Source organism: Palaemon carinicauda, chromosome 24, assembly GCF_036898095.1.
Source record: "Palaemon carinicauda isolate YSFRI2023 chromosome 24, ASM3689809v2, whole genome shotgun sequence".
NCBI classification, from domain to species: Eukaryota; Metazoa; Arthropoda; class Malacostraca; order Decapoda; family Palaemonidae; genus Palaemon; species Palaemon carinicauda.
Window position 1 is genome coordinate 88,511,549 of NC_090748.1, and position 17,516 is coordinate 88,529,064.

Below are 17,516 nucleotides of genomic sequence, written 5' to 3' on the forward strand. Positions count from 1 at the left end.
CACTGACAGAGCCGCCACGGAGAATAGGAACCTTCTCCACAAGTGGGGCATGTCCAGGAAAAGGAAACCCTCTCAGGACGACGGACCTCAGCCTAAGAGGAAACCCCAAAAGTCAAAACCCCAGCAACGTCAGCAAAGACGTCAGTTTCCGGGACCCGCTACCTCCCAAGTGGTTGCCCAACCACAACAGACCTTTCAATTGGTCCCCCAACCGGTGTTGTCACAGTCACCGGTCTTCACCCCTGCCTTTGAGCAACAATCAACTACCTTTCATGCCAAAGGTAGAGGCTCATTCAGGGGTGCAAGCAAAGACGCATCTCGCCGTCCCTCCAGAGGTAGAGGAGGAAAGGGAGCTAGCGGCCGAGGCAGCAAGTCCTCGGGACACCAGAAGCAATGAAGTGCTTCCGGTGGGAGGAAGACTCCGCCAATTCCAGGATCGTTGGACCTTCGATCCCTGGGCACACAGCATCGTCAAGAAGGGTCTAGGCTGGAGTTGGACTCAACCACCCCCAATCTTCCAGCAATTCTTCCAACAATCAAACCCCCTTCTGGAAGAATATGTTCTAGACCTCTTGGACAAGAAGGTGATAAGGAAGGTAAAGTCCACCAGGTTCCAAGGGAGACTGTTTTGTGTTCCCAAGAAGGACTCAGACAAACTCAGAGTCATTCTGGACTTATCCCCCCTCAACAAGTTCATAGCGAACAACAAATTCAAGATGCTGACGCTTCAACAAATAAGGACCCTTCTGCCTCAAGGTTCCTATACGGTCTCTATAGACCTGGCGGATGCCTACTGGCACGTTCCAATGAACCATCACGCTTCCTCCTACCTAGGATTTCGACTCCAAAGGAAAAGCTACGCCTTCCGGGCCATGCCCTTCGGCCTCAACGTGGCCCCTCGGATCTTCACAAAACTGGCGGATGCCATAGTACAACAACTCCGCCTAAGAAACGTCCAGGTGATGGCCTACCTCGACGACTGGCTAGTCTGGGCTCCATCGCCCGAAGAGTGTGCAAAGTCTTGCAACGAAGTTACCCAGTACCTAGAACACCTGGGATTCAAGATCAACGAGAAAAAATCTCGCCTCTCTCCAGCTCAGAAGTTTCAGTGGTTGGGAATCCACTGGAATCTTCAGTCACACCGCCTTTCCATCCCCCAGAAGAAAAGGAAGGAAATAGCAGGGTCTGTCAAGCGACTACTGAAATCCAAACGCATTTCAAGACGACAGCAGGAACGAGTTCTAGGCTCTCTACAATTCGCCTCAGTGACAAACCCAGTGCTTCGTGCACAGCTAAAGGATGCCGCGGGAGTCTGGAGACGCTCGGCATCCATCGCTCGAAGAAACCTCAAGAGACGGCTTCCAAACAGACTGCGACGCCTCCTAAAGCCGTGGTCGGAAGAAAAGGCCCTGAAAAGGTCCATTCCTCTCCAACACCCTCCTCCATCACTCAACATCCACACGGATGCCTCACTGGAAGGTTGGGGAGGTCACTCCCACCAGAAACAGGTTCAAGGTACCTGGTCTCCACTATTCAAGACGTTCCACATAAACATCTTGGAGGCCATGGCGGTCCTTCTAACACTGAAGAAGTTATCCCCGCCGCCCTCGATCCACATCCGTCTAACCCTAGACAACTCGGTGGTAGTTCGTTGTCTCAATCGCCAAGGCTCAAGATCGCCCCAGATAAATCAGGTGCTTCTCCCAATCTTCCGTCTGGCAGAGAAGAAGAAGTGGCACCTGTCTGCAGTTCACCTACAAGGATTCCGCAATGTGACAGCGGATGCTCTATCTCGGACAAACCCGATAGAGTCGGAATGGTCTCTAGACGCAAGATCGTTCTCCTTCATCTCTCACCAAGTCCCAGAACTTCAGATAGATCTCTTTGCAACGAGCGACAACAATCAACTTCCTCTGTACGTAGCCCCGTACGAGGACCCCAAAGCAGAAGCAGTGGACGCCATGTCACTGGACTGGAACAGATGGTCCAAGATCTACCTGTTCCCTCCCACCAACCTTCTGTTGAAAGTCCTCTCCAAACTGAGAACCTTCAAAGGGACAGCGGCCCTAGTGGCTCCCAAGTGGCCCCGGAGCAACTGGTACCCCCTGGTCCTGGAGCTGCAGCCCAAGCTGATCCCTCTCCCGGGCCCAGTTCTCTCTCAACAAGTACAGAAGTCGACTGTCTTCGCTTCATCATCGAAAATCAAGGACCTTCATCTCATGATTTTCTCTCCCTTGCCGCAAAGAAGAGGTTTGGGATCTCGAAGAAAAGTCTAGACTTCCTAGAGGAATACAAAACCGAATCCACGAGACGGCAATATGAATCATCCTGGAGGAAATGGGTCTCCTTTGTCAAGACAAAAAATCCTAAAGAAATCACGATTGATTTCTGTATGTCCTTCTTTATTCACCTTCATGGACAAGGATTAGCAGCCAATACGATTTCAACCTGCAAATCGGCCTTAACTAGACCAATTCTATATGCTTTCCAAATTGATCTGTCCAACGACATCTTCAACAAACTACCAAAAGCATGTGCTCGCCTACGTCCAGCACCCCCACCGAAACCGATCTCCTGGTCACTAGACAAGGTACTCCATTTTGCCTCCAACTTGGTCAACGATTCATGCCCCCTCAAGGATCTGACTCAGAAAGTTATATTTTTATTTGCTCTCGCTTCGGGAGCTCGAGTCAGCGAAATAGTGGCATTATCAAGAGAAGAAGGACACATCCTGTTTACCGATTCAGGAGAAGTGACCCTCTCCCCTGATCCGACGTTCCTCGCTAAAAATGAATTACCCACCAAAAGATGGGGCCCTTGGAGAATATGCCCCCTGAAGGAGGATGTCTCTCTATGTCCAGTAGAGAGCCTCAAGGTCTATCTTCGCAGAACTTCGAACTTTGGTGGAGGCCAACTCTTCAAAGGAGAAACATCGGGCAGCGACCTGTCACTGAAACAATTAAGAGCGAAAATCACCTACTTCATTCGCAGAGCGGATCCGAACAGTACACCCGCTGGTCATGATCCTAGAAAAGTGGCATCTTCTCTGAATTTCTTTCAGAGCATGGACTTTGAAAGCCTTAAAAACTTCACGGGCTGGAAGTCCTCGCGAGTTTTCTTTAAACACTATGCGAAACAAGTGCACGAAGTCAAACATTTTGTGGTAGCCGCAGGTAGTGTTATGAAACCTGCACCTAACTCTGCGTAGAACAGTGAGTTACTTGGGACTCTAACTCTTCGGGTGCCTATGTTGACCCTCGAGCGATTCATAGTGATGTCGAAAAACACTTAGTTCTTTTATAACTGTTCTTATCCCAGGTGAAATGTCATAGTGTCACACAAGTGCCGCATGCCTTGAGCATGATGTGTTTTATTTAAAGACTTGCGTTCCTCGAGAACGAGTACCTACTAATACCCTGAAATTCCTTTTCAGATTCAAGAGCAAGCCTTTATTTCTATGTACATTATTATTACTGTAAATGAACTTTACTTTTGCTGTAAATTATTTAATTTCTGCATTGTGAAATAAAATTTCTATTTTATTACTTGTGCGTCTCTATCAGCTCCTACTTACTATGAAATACATACCTGTCATAGTTTTATTTATTCCTCCTTTCTTATGGTTATGAAGAATTTAAGATGTTTAATCCTAAATTATATTCACCCTGACTAAGTAAGGTTCCTACACGAATACTTACTTCTGATAACCAAGAGATGAACTCTATACACAGTGTCCAACCACCACTGGTCTAATTTCAGAATGTTCCTATACAAATACCAAACATTCCGCTTCATCTCTAAGTTCTTCAAGTTCTTCTCTCAGGATGAATAGCCCTTCAATACCACTTTGACGTCGGCATAGCCCATGGGAACTTCACTGCCAAGGGGGGCAGGATACTTCGTCCCTATGGTTCTTTATCTAAGATTACTTTGCTGTTTTGTCAATGCCTAGGCACTTAATACTGGGGGAAAATCTACCACGATACATTGATTCTCTGGTACTCTTCCATCAGGACGCCATGGCTTGAGCCCAAAAAACGGATTTTGAGCGAAGCGAAAAATCTATTTTTGGGTGAGATAGCCATGGCGTCCTGATGGACCCTCCCTACTACTTCGTCCAGTTTTGTTCCCACCCTGTGCTACTGTATCATGGTGATGGGCAGCAACTGGCTTCAGGATGAAGACGGGCGTGACGTCATTAGAGCAATGGCGTCCGTTTGTTTACGTCTCGAGTATCAGTAGTAGCCACGAGTGAGATTAGCTGTGGAACGGCTCCCAGCTATTCTCAGTCCTTACACACCGAAGCATTAACTCTGTTCGGGGTGAAGATAGCTATGTGGCGCGTTCAGACATGCGCGTCCCCTGTTGTATTACGATGTCTTAAAGGGAAACCTTTGAGATACTCGCTCCAGAAGTTAGAATTCTGTGATAACCTGTGGTTAAATTCTCTGGGAATATCTTAGTAGTCTTATACCCAAGGAAGCTACCAAAAAGGAACCTTCCATCAGGACGCCATGGCTATCTCACCCAAAAATAGATTTTTCGCTTCGCTCAAAATCCGTTTTTTGGAATACAAAGTGTTGAATTGTTTTGTTGTGCTCTCGGTCTTTTTTATCAATCGTGGATTTATTTTGTATTTATGCTCATGGTACTTTTTGCTAGTAAGTCCAGCCTACGAACGAGATAGCGATTTAGCTTTGTGTTTGTTTAGTACCCGCCCCTCCGAGGCGTTCGTCACTCGACTGTGCTATTTATTTTAAGTTTTAGCAGTTGCTATTCTTCGATCGTAGTGTTATATGGATGTACATTTTTATTTTATACGTTTATAATAGTGTTGTGTGATTTTTAGTCCTGTTTTTGTGTCCAAGAGAGCGAGAGATTGGGGTCCCGATTGCTTACTAAAGCTATTTAAAATACCAGACTGTATGTGGTCTATAAAGGATACTTTTGATTGATTCCAAATCGACTATCAAATTAAAACCCAATATACTCATAGATAAGAGAGTTATAAATCAACTGAACTCGAAATCAATTAGACCATGGACCTGCAGTCACTATGGAGACAGGAGCCAAGTAATCTTATTAAGCAAACCACGATTCTTTAACATAATGTTTGGCGAAAACCAACTTTGATACGTCATTAAGCTATTGCTAAAACTCTTTCCAAAGAAAGCTTTCTACAAAATTTAAAGTAGCCGCACTACTAATATTATGTCCCTTCCTTTTAAAGCCTTTTATTAGATTTGGATCAAAATCTTAGTGAGCTTTTATGACCAAACTTCAAACTTCCTAAATCAGCAAAACAAACTAGGGACACTACCTTCAATACCTGAAGTTTGGTCCAAATAATACTGAATGGCTTACTGGACAAAGAACCCTGTTTTCTGCTGAAATGCTTTCATCCATTTTTAAAGAAAGGATGTGAACAAATTGAGGCAAACTCTTAGTCTCAAAATAATTTATGATTCTGAAGGAAGACAAAAAAAGACAAGGTGATTTTATCTTGTGTTCCCCAAAGTCTACTCTGACACACAGTGTTTGTAGTCCACTTATGCATTAGTTGAAGTTAATGCCAACAGGAAGAGTATTTTACCCGTGAGATCTTTAAGAGAGAGATTTAAAATTCAGACCTTTTAAATACTGTGAAAACCGATCCAATTTCCTGAAAACTGACTTGACTGATGGAGGCCTTTCAATACTCTACGATCTAAATAACATCTGCCTCGATACCTGAAATGGATTGCTCTAATCACAGATCCTTGTGCGCAGAATTAAGTATAGATCTATATCCCTTACCAGCTAAATTTGATAGCTTTTTATAACAGGAACCATAAAAATTTAACAATATTCATACTAGGCTTATTCAATGACAGATTCTTAGGTTTGTGTCAGTCAAAATAAAACTTTCATGTTTGATATATTTTATCAGTCGACTGTCTATTAGAACCTATAATAGACAATCTAGAGGGTTTTGAAACCCCCCTTTTTTTTCTGAGGCTACAGTGGATAGTCTCTATGAAGTCAGATGTAGCATTGATGGGTTTGGACGAATTGCCTATGAAATAGCTTGTTTGAGCAGATTGGCTTTGTACAGCAATCATCTTGGACAGTGACAACAGGGGCCACTGATCTATGAACCATTCCTATTATCGTCATTTTATTGTTCATAGTAATCCTGAAACTGTTTAACATTTCCCAAACCATGGCAAACAGTGGATATGATAATAAGTACAGAACCCTTATTTCATGAATACTAAAATATCTTGATAAACATCTAGGTACAAAAGGGATAATCAGAGTTTGGAGGAATTTATGTTATCAAGAGGAGAAATAGGATCTAGACTACCATCTCGGTTTTCAGCCTCACAAATTCTTGGTGTCTGAGAGATCAGCAAGAAATGAGGGAGAGCGATGTTTTCACTATTGAAAGGTAACACAAATAAAGAATTTGAGGCTCTGCCAGAATATCTCTCATAGATATTGTGTACCACTAGACTTAAAACCATTAGTTACCACTTGAGGAGTTAGGATGGGAATTAGAAAAGGATTGATTAGGCTTAAAATATGTCTCTTAATCAAGAATTATATTGATTTCTGAGCCACCACAAAAGGAGTTATTGGCATTAAAATCCTAATATAACAAAAAACCAACTAGCTAGGCTGTAGTAAAGACTATGCCTGGAGTGGTAGTGGTGTCATCATTCCCTCTATAACCAATGAGCCTAGCCTTCTTTGCTAAAATAAAGCTTTCTAAACCACCAGAATTAACTGCAAAGGAAGGTATTTGAATGACCCTTCTGAGATAATTACCCCATAATAGCAATTAGAAAATTAGCAAGTAAACCTTAAATACAAAGGTTTTTATTTATTAGTCAAAATTGACTCAAAAGGAGGTCATTATGATGAAATCTATAATGAACTTAGGTATCAGAAAAGTCTGATATAAGGTATCAAAGACTTACAGACTAAACTAAACTAAAATTAACAGTTACTCTTTGCAATACTGATAACAATTTAATGACTTTTACCCACCTATAAGGGGGAATTGAGAGGTATACACTGCATAATCTTATACAGTTGTCTAGGAATACTTCGAGGAAAGAGCTGCATCAGAACTTACCATAAAAGCAATTTATAAGGTAGTTTTAACTATAAGACTTTATTCTACACTTTCCTCTTAAAGCCACAGCTTACAATTGCCATGATAATGATACGCATATGTTGATGTTCAGAGACAAATGGTATGGTGTAAGTTACAACCCCTCCCACATAAAAGCAATGGATTATTTGTGTATTAAACTCTTGTTATTTTTAACTATACTTCTTCAGTAAATATAAATAACCAGCCTCTTCATAGTAAGGTTCGCAATGGCAATTAAGGCCGGAGTATTAGTATTTAGTCAACTAATGTAAACCCGTGATGAGCTAGTGGCTGAGCTTGCAAGCATATGAAAACGCTGTCACCGGACTATGATGCAATCGACCAACTTTAGCAGATACATCACTAAAAACCATAAAAGGTTAAGAGGATATACGATGTAAAATGGTACCTTCCACATAAAAAAAAAAAAAAAACTTGCTTGAAAGAACTCACTTTAGCAACAGGAAGGATATAGGGATCCAGACTACCTACACAGTCTTTTGCCTCACAATCTAGATGTCTAAAAGAGTGAATATAGGGAACTGCAAGAGTTTATCAGCAGAAGGATCTAAAGCAATTAAAGAATTCAAAACTTTTAAAGTAATTAAAGAATTTGAGCCTACATGAGGAACTCAACTCTGATAGGGGCAGCGAACATTCAGAACCCTTATTGAAGGAACGTGATTACTGTACTAGACTCAACTATGAGGTTAGTGTAAACAACCAAGCAGGCAAGTCAGACTTACTGCCTACAAGAAAAAACTCTATGGCCTTCTGAGAATGACAAAAGAAGTTAAAGATTAAATATTTTAAGGCTCACTACTAACAAAATTTGGAGGGCAAGTGAGTATTAGCGTGTCATATCGTTAGCAATAAACAACTATTCTCTTCTCCTTGAACTAACAATTACTTTCTCTCAGTTGTTAAGAAAATCGAATGCCAGTTGTTCTGCTTAATATACAGCAGCTTACTACTGTGCAATATAGATTCTCCAGTTTATAAACTCTAGAACTTGATCATATTTCCCTGAGAGGCTCAGGGAGACATCGTACTCCTCATAACGGTCATCTAAAACACAGTAATTTCCCTATGCAGAAATGCTAACAAATCTAGGAAGAAACCCAATTAAAATGCAATAAAAACCTATAGAATCTGCTAAGGAAAGTGATTCAAGAACACTCCCTACAAGCATCTCTTAGTCATTCAACTTGCAAAACCTGAATTTAAAAACTTTCATTTATGAGGCAATATGTTGGAATCAAGACTTGAAATCCAATCTAAATTCAAGACAAATTTAGCCAACTGATGATTCCTATAGAAGTCAGCATCTGCATTATAGAAAGCGTAAGGTCTAAACAGGAACCAGAATTGCTAGCCTTTTTCTGAATCTGGGACAACAATATATGGTTTCTTTCCTACACGAAGTTGAGAGCTATGGGATATCAACAGTCTTGGAAGTAGCTACTTCCGTAGATTTGAAAGAATAAGAAGCTTTCAAACTTATTTTACTTAACTTATTAGGGTATTTCTCAAGAATAAGGTTACGGAAGATTTAAAAAGGTCATAATTCCTCACTTTCAAAGTCTGCTTCTGGGTTTTCTGTCTTCATCTTCCAGTATCGCACGCGGAACCAAGGTAAAATCAGCTGACTTCCCATTTTGTTTACAGTTGGATATGGGGGATGTTGAGTATACATACAGGAAACTCATTTTGGCAACCCATGAACTAGAGTTAACCCATGATAAGCTATTGATAGCTTGCAAACAAACAGAACACATGAGGCAAACGACTAACTTTAGTTGAAACATCATTCACCTCATCAAGATTTAAGGGAATCATACAATATGTCAAACCAACTAAATATGTAATATGAGATAGTTTATGTGAGCTTACTTTACCAACTAACAACTTGGTCTTCTGCCTGACAATCTAGTTGTTTCATCGAGAGACAAGGGTACAATAATGTAAGGGTTTAGTAGCAGAAGGTTCTAAAGTAATCGAAAAATTCCAGGCTCTGCGAGAACCTATTCAATCTTTATTACACAGTGAAGTTTCAGAGACCTGACAGAAAGTAATACTAGACACAACTTGGAAAGGAAATAGTTATGATCATGGTCAGAATTATCATTTTTAATGGAGGATTTACTTAACTTTTGATTTTAACAAAGGAAGCTAGCAATGTCAAGACCTTTCAAGCTCATCACGGATTATGTGAATTATTCAAAGGTAGAGGCATGTTATTATCGTCATCTTCCCCACAATAATCAACTAGCCTAGTGTTCCCTAGATTTTTCCCTAGCTAAAAGCAAGTTCTCTTTAGTAATTTTAACTTTTAACTTGATCGACAATTAATGAAACATACTTTTCCATAAGAGGGATCTGATTGAAGAACACTTCACAACGATTATTCAAATCACAGTATTGCCCTCGACACAATGCACAAAGAGAATGCGGATGTGATCTCACAGAAACAATTCCCTTGAACACTCCATGCAATAATTGCTAAAAAATCCAGGAGAAGACATCTTAATATGCAGTAATATGTAATTAACTGGAGAACGATTGAAGTAAACAGTGTCGACAGAGAAAATGAAAGGGACAAAGAGAGACTATTACATCAGCTCTGGACTACTTGTCACTTACCACAAGAATGTTCCATTTCTTTACGGTCATGTGGTTATTGAAGGGAAAACTAATAAAATTTAACATCTAAGAAAATTTAAGGGTAAATGTCAATTAAACTGGGCTTCTGGAAAAGAAGCAATATGAACATCAGGGAGGTTCATAGAAATACATTTTGATAGTCTAGGTTGCACATTAAAGGCTTGCTTTACATTATTGAAGTAAAAAATGTTACGTTGAAAAATTGTCTAATAAATTGATCGTTTACGACAACCCCAAAAATAGAAAGGATCTACAGATCAGTAAGGAAATGCTAACCTCGTCCAACTCCTTTCCTTTGGAGCTTCCTCATCATCATCTCTCTCCATTTCCCCCTTCAAACGAAGCTGGTTTAGGACTCCAACCAAAAGCTCGTCGCACCTGTGGTTCATGCCGACGCTGATCTCCATGAATTTGCCACCATAGCTACAGGCAAGGTCTCGGCCATCTGGAGGAAGGAGATGCTTTTGAGTATTGAGTTTAGAAGCAGCAAAAACAATAAAACTTACAAAATTTTATTATAAAATGCACAAAAACTCTAAGAAGAAATATTTTTTTTACCAAGCTCTGGATTTAAATCATAGAAAGACTTAATTTAGATTTGGGTAAAAGAAAACTTATTGGTAATCTAGGTTTAAATAAAATCTTCAAAGGAAAATTGAATGCAAAGTAAGGAAAAAAATGAAAAAAATGGGTATAAAAAAGGGGTATAAATCAAAGAAAGTTTAATGGGAATTTGAATTTAAATCACAGGAGATTTAATGGAAATCTGAATGTAAATCATACAAAGCTTGGAATCATGGATATCTGGATCTAAATCGAAAGTAACTTAAATAGATAGGGAATCTTGAAATACATCTAAATGAAAGAAAGCTTCCCAGAAATGTGGCTGTGGATCTAAAACAACGAAATCTTAATAAAAATCTAGAAATCAAAGAGAATTTCATGGAAACCTGAATCTAAATCAAAGGGAGTTTCTACGAAATCTGGACCTAAATCCAAGGGCGTTTCTATGAAATCTGAGCCTAAATTACAAGAAGCTACTAAGAAATCTGAACCCAAATCATAGGGATCTACTAGAAAATCTGAGCCTTAATTACAGGGAGCTTTTAGGAGGAAATCTGAACCCAAGTCAAATGGGTCTTCTAAGATACCTAACCTTAATCAGAGTGAATTTCTATGAAATCTGAACTTAAGTCAAAGGGAGTTTCTAGGAAATCAGAATCGAAATAAAAGGGAGTTCCTAGAAAATCTGGTCCCAAAATCAAAGAAAACTTCATAGAAACTTGAATTTGAACTCAAATAAGAGAAAGTTTTATTGAAGTCCTCAACTTTTTTCAAGTAAAGAATATTTTAGAAGAACCTGCGGAAATAAATTCAAATCAAATTTCATGAAAGTGATCTAAATCCCTTCTTCGGGTACGTTTCCTAATGTGTGAAGATCAACAAAGAAAAGTAATATATTTCAGAGGGCCACCCTGGCAGGAAGATCTCGTAATTCCTTTTTTTTAACCCTCATTCCTTTACACAACTCTCGAAACTTTACTACTGACAGATTAAAATGGTTTTGTCTTGAGTTGTCTACGCACTTGGATGATTCATTTTCTGTCGGCGTAGTTCGACAACAAAGAAATTCAGGTGATACTTCACAGAATATTTAAGCTTCTCATAAATCACTGGTATGTAACTGTACGTTTAAAAACAAATCTAAATTTATAAAATTTTCGTCCATAGATGTTAGAAAATTATCCTAATGTAAAGAGAAACAAGAACCAATTTAACACAAGTTCTAAGCTTCCTATTTATTTTTTTAACAGAGCCGGAATCCTTTGAAATATGACTTCAAAAGAAAACAAATTATGAGACATAATAATCAAATAAATAAGCAGAAAAATGTACCACTTAAAGCAAAAACCTATATTAAGAACTACATATCACAAGCGAGTTCAAAATAAAAATTAAACTTTTAAATATCGAATGCAGAGGAAAAGTTAGCATCAAACTTACAGAGAATGTTTTTATGTTTAACAGACTAACATGAGTCTACAGTTTATATATGAAAGATCTATTTTAACGTTGTTACTGTTCTTAAATTATATCTTAACTATTCATTCCTTCTCTTGTTTATTAATTTCCTCATTTCCTTTCCTTACTGCGCTATTTTCCCCTGCTTTTCCGACTAGTAATTACAATAATAATTGAATACTGCAATTATACGCTCTGACTTACGACCTCCTCAACTTGACAACAAAGAAGTCTCCATCTTACCATCAATACTGACAGCTCTGGAACGCACAAGCTCGCATTTGTTGCCTACTAGGATGACTGCCCGTCCTCGGAGGAGGGCGTTGCTGTTCAGTTTCGATAGGTCCTCCCCGGCTCTCTGGAAGGAGGCTTTGTCTGTGATGCTGTACACTATCATCCAGCCATCTGGCGGAGAAGACCTTGACATTTCTGCCTGTTATGGGGGAAAAATACCATTATTAATATACTCATAATAATTGTAGTAATAACACCACTTATAGTAATACCATCAAACCATCTGGCGGAGACCTTGACATTTCTGCTTGTTATGTAAATAAAAATATGTTTAATATAATCATAATAATTGCAGTAATAACAACAATTACAATAATAGTATTGTTAGACAAATACCGACTATGATTTTTTTAATACTGTTCAAGGATTAGATTTAAGATTTCATGAGGATCTGAGTCCTAAAGTGGATGTCTTGCAGGTGTGCATTACTACAGAAGAAGAATTCTGTAGTCTTAAAAAAAAAAAAAAAAAACTGACATTTAAACTATTTACTCTTATACTACGCATTCTGTAGTCTAAAAAACAAAACAAAAAAAAAACTGACATTTAAACTATTTACTCTTATACTACGCACAATTCTAATCTAACTTTTGGGTAAGTTCTATGTACTGTACAAACCCTGATTTCTGTGAATCTCATATGATCTCGTACCTCATTTACTCATCACATTAAATGTGATATCTTTCTAGACAATTAATAAATCAAGGTTTCTTCTATCCACATGGTAACGTCCCGGACTGGTGAACGCCAGATTGGAGTTCGAGTCCCGCCCAAACTCGTCAGTTCATTTGGTCACTGCAACCTCACCATTCTTGTGAGCTAAGGATGAGGGTTTTGCCAGACTCAATAGGTCTATCTGCTGAGTCATCAGCAGCCATTGCCTGGCCCTCCTTGGTCTTAGCTTGGGTGGAGAGGGGGCTTTGGAGCTGATCATATGTAAATATTGTCAGTCTCTAAGGCATTGTCCTGCTCCATAGGGCAATGTCACTGTCCCTTGACCCTGCAATTCATGAGCGGCCTTTAAACCTTTAAACTGGAATCCACACCCGAATATTTTTTTTTTTTTTTTTTTTTTTTTTTTTGCTATTGAGAAATGCACCTTTGCGTCTTTTTCCCTCCAGGGTATTTGAGCCAGTTAATATCTTCCTTCAACTATGTGTTCCCTAGTTGATGGGAGTATCTGCATCGTTATCTGTGACAGCTGGGTCATCTAAGGTGACACATTTAGTTCCCTTACGCCGGGTGGTGCTGTGATATCCCCTCTGCACCGTGGCCTTCCAAATTCTTGAGTTTGAGTTACCTTACATGAAGGTACATTTAAACACATTTTCATTTTCCTTTCTCATTATTTGTTTTTATTTTAATATATCAAATTGTATTCTTTGCTATTTGGTAGAGGCTTCTGTTATGAAATATTAATCGGTGTTCTTAAAAATTGATGGTAAAATCTAAATAACTTTGCGACTGAATTGTTTTTACAATAAATCAAGAATATTATGCTTTTTGAATGTTCATGGAAGCGGGTACAAAATTAGACCAAAATAAAATAATTATTTGTCTTAACCCAAAGCTAATAATAATAAGAAGAAGAATAGGGAAATGGGGAATATGGGGAAAGGAAGAGTACCCCTGGATACAATCCAGTTTAGAGTTCAAAGACAGGTACTCGGGATGGGATAGATTAAGGAAATAGGGAGAAAGAGAAGTACAGGAGAAGAATAAAAGAGAGGGGCAGACCCTCTTGCGATATTAGGGAATTGGTATTATTATTTTAGTCATTATAATTAGATCAAAATAAAATAATTATTTGTCTTAATCCAAAACTACTTCGAGTACGATTAATGAAAGTAATCAAAAGACTATATATATATATATATATATATATATATATATATATATATATATATATATATATATATATATATATATATATATATATATACATATATATATTATATATATATAATATATATACATATATATATATAAATATATATATATATATATATATATATATATATATATATATATATATATATATAAGCATATATATAAATGTATATATATATGCATATATATATACATTTATATATGTATGCATATATAATATATGCATATATTATATATGTAATTTTGCATGATACAAAAACGTACATACCTCCGTTACCTGATGTTTGGCAAATACTTCTCGCATGACAAAATTCTGATATATTTCTACTATGTACCTCAACTGATCATTTTAACTTTAAATATTCCCATATTACTTTTCTGAATAACCGCGATGAAACCATTTTATTTTAAAATGTCAAAATGAGCAAGTTACTATAAAACTAACTTTACACAGATCTATCCAAAAATATAGTAACATAATGTTGCGATAGATAATTGAAATATTCTTATTATATCCTTCCTTTTTTTTTTTATTGTTGCTCAGTTTGCTTCCCCCACAAAAAATATCTCAATCTTCTTTTATAATCAATAAAGGCATTATTTGTATTACCTATAATGTCAACACACCATTTTTACTTGTCATTATATTCTGTTTTTTTTTGAGAATACAACAAAAATAAACAGTCCTATCTTAATGTAATACCAAAGCAGTGTTACAGTACGAATACCAACACTAAACGCATTCTTCAAATATATATATTGCTTAGATCAAATGCGGTTGAATTGCATTCTTGGATAAACATACCGAAACGTTCGTAGGGTTAAACATTTAGTTTTATATGGCAGAATACACGAAGGAACAAGTTTCATTTATGCATTTACTTACACACAGACACAGACACAAACACACACACACACACACACACACACATATATATATATATATATATATATATATATATATATATATATATATATATATATATATATATATGTGTGTGTGTGTGTGTGTGTGTGTGTGTGTGTGTGTGTGTGTGTGTGTGGGAGTGTGTGTGTGTATTTCCATTTTTCTCATAAACTCTGGACAAATAATTACCTATTCTGTGAAGGCAGAATAAGCAACCTTACTACTAAATACGGATTTTCTTACAATATTGCGTTTATCCATAAATATTCAAATTTAATTGGGAGATATTCATGGACTACACATCTCCAATCAGCATTCACTTCTCTGGGGATGAAGGACCAGATAACGGGGAATGATAAAATAGCAAAGTTCATGTGGTAACATATAGAAAACTTCCCTGCCTGACGATAGGCCAGGCTGGAGTTCGAGACCCGATCAAGATCGATAGTTTCTTGTAGCGTCTGCAACCTAATCATCCATGTGAGCTAAGGATGGTGGGTTTGGGGGAGCTTATAGGTCTACCTGCCGAGTCCTCATCAGCCATTGCCTGGCCTTTCCTGGTTCTAGCTTGGGTGGAGAAGGGGATTGGACGCTGATCATATATACATATGGTCAGTCTCCAGGGCATTGTTACTGTCCCTTGCCTATGGCATTCATGACTCATGAGCAATCTTTAAACCTTTAAAATCTCTCAGTTGTCTAATTGTTTGCTTGCTTTGGTTGACATTCCTCAATAAAAAAAAAACTGTAATTTTGACATGATAATCTATATGTAATCCAGATAAATTCAAATAAAGTATCGAACCCTCGTCTCACATCTCAATAAACTTGATAAACTTGGAAACTAAGTTATAACGTATTGACTTCTGCACGCTCCTTCAATATTTGTAATTAGAGATTAATTCAAATGATTCACATGAAACTAGAATTCCAAACTACGAAAAAGGAGAGACTAGACTACGTTTACACTTAATAAGAGAGAGAGCCAGTTGGCTTGCCCCAAATTACCAAATTAAATCTAATCAACAAAAATATAATGATCGCTAGCTTTAATTTGATTAGGTTTGATTTCTGTTCATGTATTTTGAATTGGTTGTTTTTTTGCATTTTCACTTATATATATAAATATTCTTAAAAAAAAGAAAATCCACGAAAATTATGATTTTATCGATGATAATATCCGGACTGCCTGACTATAGTGAAAGAATTATATTCAGCAGAAGGCAGAATGTTTTTTTTTTTTTTTTTTTTTTTTTAAATGGATGAGAATATTCCTCTAACCGAATCAATGGATAACCTGAGATAATATTACCAAAGCCATAAGTATTATGACTAATCTATATAAATAAACTGAAGATATAGAACTAATATTCATCTTATTACTCACCAAGTATAATAAAACAAACTCAATTATAAGATAATAAAAAAAAAATCCTAAATGCTATTTAAACGTGCAAAAAATGTCTCATAATATAGCAATAGAGTAAACGTTTACCGGGTGGAAAAAGATAAAGGAATTTTGCCAATTTGTGAAAATAACTTAGACGTATATCTTTTCATGTATTAGGGGTTACGTAATTTATTAAAAAAAACAGCGACTGCGAAAGAAAAATAATAATAATAATAATAATAATAATAATAATAATAATAATAATAATAATAATAATAAAAACAGCAACTGCGAACGAAAACTAATGAATAGTACACAAAAATTTTATAAAATTTATGAAGTATAAATAAAAACAGTTCCATCTTTTCAAATGTTTTGTTAAACTAACTAACCCAATTTCATCACAGTATAAAGTAAAATAGCAGCACCAATTTCAAGAGAATGTTTACATAATAGATGTTAGGCAAATACATCAATTTACATTAGAAAAAACTCAACCACATGAGTAGTTCAATTTACAATGCTGTGGGTAGTAAATTTTGCAGAGCACCAGCTACCCGTTGAGATACTACCATTAGAGAGTTATTAGGTCCTGTGGCTGGCCAGACAGTACTACATTGAATCCTTCTCTCTGGTTACGGTTCATTTTCCCTTTGTTTACACATACACCGAATAGTCTGGCCTATTCTTTACTTATTCTCCTCTGTCCTCATACACCTGACAACATTGATATTACCAACCTTTCTTCCCCGATGAAGGGGTTAACTAATGCATTGTAATTGTTCAGTGGCTACTTTACTCTTGGTAAGGGTAGAAGAGACTTATGCTATGGCAAGCAGCTCTTTTAGGAGAGAGACACTCCAAAATCAAACCATTGTTCTCTGGTCTTGGGTAGTGCCATGGTCTTCCACTGTCTTGAGGTAGAGATCTCTTGCTTGAGGGTACACTCAGGCACACTATTCTATCTTATTTCTCTTCCATTCTTTAAAGTTTTTATAGTTGATATGTGAAAGATTTATTTTGGTGTTATTACTGTTCTTAAACTATTTTATTCTAATTACTTCTCTTGTAGTTTATTTATTTCCCTGTTTCCTTTCCTCACTAGGGTATTTTCCCTGTTAGAGCCCTCGGGCTTATAGCCTCCTGCTTCTCCAAATAGGGTTGTAGCTTAGCAAGTAGTAATAATAATAATAAAAAAAAAAAAAAAA

At 37.3% G+C, this 17,516-nt stretch overlaps 1 pseudogene; it reads right to left on the bottom strand.

Annotated features, from left to right (window-relative positions):
* Nucleotides 1–17,516, bottom strand: part of LOC137618475 (uncharacterized) — a 184,946-nt pseudogene that overhangs the window by 18,825 nt on the left and 148,605 nt on the right.